At 45.5% G+C, this 6039-nt stretch overlaps 1 long non-coding RNA gene across 1 annotated transcript; it reads left to right on the top strand.

Moving 5' to 3' along the window:
* The first annotated feature begins 420 nt into the window (after positions 1-420).
* LOC110343222 lies at positions 421-1807 on the top strand. The gene is made up of 2 exons (XR_002385429.2): positions 421-922; positions 1366-1807. It is a non-coding gene; the product is annotated as an uncharacterized LOC110343222 (long non-coding RNA).
* The last annotated feature ends 4232 nt before the right edge of the window (positions 1808-6039 follow it).

Raw genomic sequence — 6039 nt, 5'->3', positions numbered from 1 at the left:
CAATCCCCTCGAGGATGAGGGAGGCGACAACCCTTTCAAGTTGTCCTCTGACCTCTGTACACTTGCCACGGTGTGCACACTTGGCACACAGAATAAGTGTTAAGTTTTTAAAAGTCATTTTTTTGAAACCCAAAGGCAAATAGGGAATACAATTTGAGAGCATAAAGATAGCTAGACTGTATAACAGAAGATAGATAATGTAGATAGATGATAGATAGTATAGATAGATGATAGTGTAGATAGATAGATAGATAGATAGATAGATAGATAGATAGATAGACAGACAGACAGGCTGACTGACTGTATAACAGAAGATAGTGCAGATAGATGACAGATAGTGTGATAGACAGATGATAAATAGTGTAGATAGACAGACAGACAGACAGACAGACTGTGTTGGTCAGGAGTTTTGTTGTAGTTTATGGGTCCAGACTTCAGCCCACGTCCAGTCTGTGGACATTTACTGCACTTAAACAGCTGTCTCCCTGGTGTAGAATTCCCCAAAACTGACGGCTTTTCAATCCAAGTGACACGTCCACCAAAACATCCCTCCAAAAGAGCCTGAGCCCGGTGCTCCTCTGGCGGAAATCCGAGTCGCAGAGAAGCCCAGACCCCTTCAAGCTCACACAGGATTTTGGGTGACTGCACAGAGCGGGGACCAGAGCACAATGGTCCTGTGGGAAGCCGGGCGTTTTTGTGAGCCAGCCAGGGGGCAGGCGCAGAAACAGGAAGGCCGAGATTACGGTTCGCTTTACAGCTCTTTTGAAGTCGCCGGAGCCAGTTTGGGAAGCCTGCAGGCTGCGAGCGAGCGCGCTGATCAAAGGTCCCTCGGCGGGCTCAAATTAACACGGAGCTGGCGAGCCGAGCAGCACCTGCCCGCGAAGAGCAGCAAACCGGCTCATCTTGCTCTTCTTGTGCGGAGGTGAGCCTTTCAGAAAGCTTGCCCGGGCTGACGGCTCCGGTAACTGTCGGGGTCGAGGGGGAAAGGTGTGGTCTGTTTTCTTTTCCTGGAGGTATTTATTTATTTTTACGTTTGGCCTGTGTGTACACCACTAGAGCCCACTAGCTCTAATTAACGCACACCCCCTATTCAAAAGCGAATGGATGTGTTGGGGTTGGGAGAGAGAGGGATGGAGTGGCGTTATCATGAATTCGCGCCCTTTTAAATGTCGTCCCCCATCTCTATTAAAAGCCGTAGTATTAATGGGGAGGGAATGAGTAGAATTAAAGGGTCGAAATAAAACAGAAACTTACTGGGGGAAAAAAAAGGTGTGGGCTATTGAGCAGTTTGCGTGAGTCCTCACACACCGAGAGGCTGCGGCGAGCGCAGTGGAGGAATTCACTGTGCTGGTCTCTGCTGTTCAGGAGACTCGGGAAACCCAGAGGATGTGTCTGCGCCTCCTCGGAGTCCCCCCAAGAAGCAGATGTGGTCAAAAGGAAATGGAATGGGGAGAGGTGTTTAGAAAAGAGAATCTGTAAACGATCATTTGCCAAGGCAACTCCAAAATCTTCATTTAAGAGTGTAGGGTTGGTGTTTTGTTTTCTGTGTTTGTTTTTTTTCTCTGCAAGTCGTTTGATTTCCGGCCCAGAGTATACTCAGGATGAATCGGCAGAATCCGCTGGTGAATGGGGGTTGCATTCAGACAAACTGAACCCGAGGGAATCAGCTTCCTCCCTGTGCAGTAGTAACCCTCCCACTAAATTGTGAAGTCTAAACGACGTGTACATAAGATGCTCAATAAAATACAATAATGTAATAAACGATAATATGAGATGTCCAATAAATATACTATTGCTTTTAAATTAATCTGGCTTTGTTTCTGTGTTTAACGTATGTAGTATTGGGAATTGAACCTTGGACCTATGCAAGGAATCACTGAGCTACATCCCCAACTCTTAATCTGACATCTCACTATCTTGGAAAAAAAATTGTGAAAAAGAATTGTACTTTTTTTTTGGTTTGGCTTGGTTTTTTTTGTTGTTGTTGTTTTTTCAAGACAGGGTTTCTCTGTATTGTTTTGGAGACTGTCCTGGAACTCGCTCTGTAGACCAGGCTGGCCTGGAACTCATAAGAGATACACCTGCCTCTGCCTCTGCCTCCCGAGTGCTGGGACTAAAGGTGTGCGCCACCAAAGCCTGGCAAGATTGTACTTTTTGTGGCATCTTGATCTATGATATAAATTGTGAAATGACTGGATTGACAATTAACATATCAAGATGGTTCATTAGAAGATTTTAAATAAATGATATTCTGAATTGTGTGGTTTGCTGTGCACAGGCCTTGGGGATAAAAATGTTGGCTGTGTAATACTTATCTCCTTAACTTATAATGATATTACAACCAGATGAGTCTGCCATAAATTGAAAACATTCTAATCCAAAGGGGATTTAATACATTTATCTAGTTTAGACATTTATTTTTATTTTATATGTGTGGTGTTTTGACAGCATGTAGAGGGTGTTAGGTCCCCTTGGAACTGGAGTTACAGTCAATAGTTAGCTCCCATGTGGGCGACAGGATTGAACCCAGGTCAGTGCCCCTAACCACTGGGCCATCTCATCCCTCCAGCCATCACTTCTCTAGTTTTTTGTGGTGTTTTTGTTTGTTTGTGCTTACTGGGCGGGGATGGAGGCCAAGGCCTTGCCGTTCGCACTGAACTACATTTACAGCACCTTTTGCTTTTTGAGACAGGGCCCTAAACCTATGCTTTCATGCGTTGGACTCCGGTGTAATGTGGCCCGGGTACCTGTATCTATCCCACCATTATCGACACGGTGCTGTACGCCAAGGTACCCTTTGTCTACCCTCGTGGTCCTCTTGTGGCCAGGTGAGAGCTGTGACTCACCGTTGACTGCCCAGCATGACAGTGTCCTCTTCACCAGTCTGGGAGCGCATCAGGGTCAGAAGTGTGAGCCTGCTGCTTTCCGGTCATCCGTAGGGCCAGCAAAGCAGCCAGCAGCCATCTTTAGTGTAGCTTTCCTTGAGGTGTGCGCGTCCCAAGACACGTGTTGGATATCCTGAAGTCAGCAAAGGGCCTGTCACGTAGAACTGCTTTCTCCAAATTACGTGTGCACAGCTATCCCCCTTAATCTCAGCTGAGTGCTTGTCCTGTTCCGTGTGCAGTTTGGGGTCGAGCAGGCAGAATTAGCGCTAATTTCTGTTGGCTTCCTCAAAAAGTCACAGGTAGATTTGGTCTCCCTTAGACATGGCCAACTACAGGATGTGACTACCCGTACTGGGAACTTTCACTTTTTCATTTACTGGAAGATCTTTGCAAACCACTCTTGGTCGAATGCTAATTACCATCAAGGCTCTCCACATTTGCATTTTTTTGCATTATGAACACCAGTGCTGGATGCCATCAGCCCATTCAGTAATTGAAATGGCTACCAAGTGGTTGACAGGCAGGCAGCACAGCCCTTGTGTGGAAACAGGGGGATGAGTCACGGGGTTAAGATTGCATAAGATTTTGTCATGCAACTCAGAACAGCATGGAATTTAAAACATGAGTTGTTTATTTCTTGAATTTTCTATTCAATAGTCTCAGTCCTTGTTTGGCCATGAGTAACCTAAACCCAAACCCTAAGAAAGATAGCTAAAGGGAAACAATAGCATCTATTGACTTTTCATGGGACCATTCAAATAAGTTTCAAACCAAAATTCATTAGAAAGAACTTAAAGCAATAAAGTATTATTAGACCAGGTGAGAAGAGACAAACGAAACCAGAATAGCAGCTATTTTTGTTTTATTTCAATTTATGATTTCCCATTAAGATTTATGAGGATTAGGATATCCTGTGTATTGCTGAATATGTGCATATGCAGTAATTTCAGGAAAGAGTTTAATTTGTCCCAAGATCATAAATTAGGATGAGATTTTCAAATGTCAACATACTCAAGTTTCTTTTTTGTTTTGTTTTTGTTTTTTGGTTTTTCAAGACAGGGTTTCTGTGTATTGTTTTTGAGGCTGTCCTAGAACTCGCTCTGTAGACCAGGCTGGCCTCAAACTCACAGAGATCCACCTGCCTCTGCCTCCCGAGCGCTGGGACTAAAGGCGTGCGCCACCAACGCCCTGGCCAGTTGTTTTATTTATAAAGATAATAGTGAGCTAGTGAGATGGCTCAGGGAGCAAAGACTCCCCTCAGCAAGCCTTATGACCCAGGTTCCTCTAGAAAGTGAGAACTGATGTCATCCCACAGGTTGCCCTATGATCCCCATATATGTGGGGTGGCCCATACATACACATCGCATAAAAAAAAAAAAAGATAAGTGAAACGGAGCTTGAAATGCCTTCCGAAATCTCCCCCCCACGGTTTCCTTTTACTGTATACCTGCAAGTGCTGTTTGCTAAATGTCTGCCTACAGCAGTCTCTTGAAGCTGAGTAAATTTCCATCGTGGAAACTGACTCATGTGCAAGTCCACCCACAGGTTACCTCCCAGGGTTGCACGGGCTGTTGGTGTCTATAAAACACTTCATTCAGAAATCCTATTTCCTTGACATTTGTTAAATCTCTGTAAAACTTGCTGTTCTTACTCATCAACTTATGCTTCCCTTGTTTGTTGGCTGTGCTGCTGTGACCACTGGCCTGAGCTGCCTTCCCTTCATCTGCCAGGCAGTTGTTGAATGTTCTCTTTTCAACCTCTGAATCATAAAGTTCAGCCCCACGGGGCAATCTATTTTTAATTACAGGTCACGGCTTTGAGAGGTCAAGACTCCACACATTCTCCCATTAGTGAGCTTAATAAGATCTAACACTCTGATCTCTACATATTATTTTTTTGTTCTCTGGCCAACTCCCAGATACATATTCATTTGGTGGGGGGAGGGGGCTGGGGTGGTAGATAAAAATGAATGTTTACCTTCCTGAAGTGGCTTCAGGGATTGTAGGGGCTTTGCTATTTTTTTTTTGTTTGTTTGTTTGTTTGCTTTTGTTTTTGGAGACAGGGTTTCTCTGTGCAATAGTCCTGGAACTCACTGTGTAGACCAGGATGGCCTCGAACTTAAGGAGATCGGCCTGCCTCTGTCTCCCAAGTGCTGGGACTAAAGGAGTGTGCCACCACTGACCAGCACCCTCTTTTTTTTCCTTCAGAGACATCTTCTCATTGTGTATCTCTGTCCTGGCTGTCCTGGAACTCACTACCCCTGGATGTCCTGGAATTCACTACCCGGTTGGCCTCGAATTCACAGATTACCTCCTCCTCTCCCTGCCTTCAGAGTGCTGGAGTTGAAGGCTGTGCCACCAAGCCAGACAACGCCTACTAAGAGAAACAGGGTGTGGGGCTTTAGAAGTAGTTCACTGCAGAACCAGCACAAGAGCTCTGGGTTTGGTCCTGAGCACTGGAGTAAGAGAACTAGAGAGGAAAAAATGGGGGGAGGGGATCAGGAGTTCAGGGTGAACCTGCCTCTTCCACACCAAGCCAGTCTAGGCTACATGTAACACCATCTCAACAAAGTAAGACTAATGTTGAGTTACTCAAGGCTGCCGGACAGTGGTGGCACACGCCTTTAATCCCAGCACTCGGGAGGAAGAGGCGGGTGGATCTCCCTGAGTTCGAGGCCAGCCTCGGCTACATAGTGAATTTCAAGACAGCCAGGGCTACACAGAGAAACCCTGTCTGAACACCAACATCCCACACACACAGAAAAGAAGCGGTTTAAGGGGGCTAGAGAGACAGCACTTGCCTCTCTTGCACAGGACCTAAATTCAGTTCCCAGCACCACTTACTGCCTTCTGTAAAAAATCCAGCTCTGAGCCGGGCGTTGGTGGTGCACGCCTTTAATCCCAGCACTCGGGAGGAAGAGGCGGGTGGATCTCCTGAGTTCGAGGCCAGCCTGGTCTACAGAGTGAATTCCAGGACAGCCTCCAAAAACAATACAGAGAAACCCTGTCTCAAAAAAACAAAACAAAACAAAAATCCAGCTCTGACACCCTTCTCTGAAACCCTTGGACATCAGGCATATAGGCAAAACACTTATAGGCATAAAATAAAACTTAAAAAAATATAAAAGATTTAAACCAGGTATGATAGTGGACAA

Source organism: Mesocricetus auratus, unplaced genomic scaffold (assembly GCF_017639785.1).
Source record: "Mesocricetus auratus isolate SY011 unplaced genomic scaffold, BCM_Maur_2.0 Super-Scaffold_100010, whole genome shotgun sequence".
Taxonomy (NCBI): Eukaryota; Metazoa; Chordata; class Mammalia; order Rodentia; family Cricetidae; genus Mesocricetus; species Mesocricetus auratus.
This window is presented reverse-complemented; position numbering and strand designations above follow the sequence as displayed.